Here is a 1,147-nt window from a genome sequence, read left to right on the forward strand (position 1 = left end):
ATTTTCAGTACAGTTATGTAAAATGAATATGTTACTTATTATGATTGTCAATTTCTCTACAGGACATAATTGTAGTTTATTTATATGGTCACTCTTGCAGTACAAAACACACAAAACTTTTTTTCTCTGTGTGCATCATACACTTGTGAATGTTTTACACCACCATGTTTACATATTTTACATTGATGACATGTAAATCGAGCACACATATCTGGATACATGCAAACATGCATTTACCATAACCTATTACATATTTTCCAAGGCGTGTGAAGTCGAGCACATACATGAAAATGTGTGAAGCTGGACACATACGCAAATACACATGCATCTGCCACAACCTATTACATATTTTCCAAGGTGTGTGAAGTCGAGCACATACATGAAAATGTGTGAAGCTGGACACATACACAAATACACATGCATCTGCCACAACCTATTACATATTTTCCAAGGCGTGTGAAGTCGAGCACATACATGAAAATTTGTGAAGCTGGACACATATGCAAACACACTAACATATACTACAGACATAAAAACATTATCTAAACTAAGTCAAGCACAGACAGGCTCACTGGGTGAAGCTGGATTCATACATGATCTCATGCATTTTGCAAACTGCATCCTCACATATATTCTAATAGATTTTTCACCATTTTTTGTGTTTGTGAATATGTAAAATGCATCATTTTGCATTACAAGTTGAAGATGTTATTAGCCTGTATGTAAGCGCAAATTAAATTACCTTTTATGTAATTTTTTCACATTTTTAATTCAATTTAAACTGCAAAGTTTATTTCATATATGTACATGCACCATAAAGAATAAATAATATTGTACCGGTATTATATTTTAAAGTGAAATGGGACCTCCATTTCATAAGCAGAAATGTGAAATTTATACTTATCATCTGTATCTTTTTTTTTTATTTTGTCTCACATGTATCTGAATGTGTAAAGGAAAACAAAAGTCAAAGATAGTTCAATATAATGTTTATGTTCAAGGTTATAACGGATATTGTTTGTGCTGTATATATGACTCATCATATGATGAGAAGCCAAAATACAGAATATTTTAGATAATTTTTCTTTGGAAAATGACAATTATCAATATGCCAATTTTTCCCATTGTTATATTAATAATTAATATA

This window comes from Saccostrea cucullata, unplaced genomic scaffold (genome assembly GCF_032062105.1).
Source record: "Saccostrea cucullata isolate Sc308-1 unplaced genomic scaffold, CSIRO_AGI_Scuc_v1 ctg12881, whole genome shotgun sequence".
NCBI classification, from domain to species: Eukaryota; Metazoa; Mollusca; class Bivalvia; order Ostreida; family Ostreidae; genus Saccostrea; species Saccostrea cuccullata.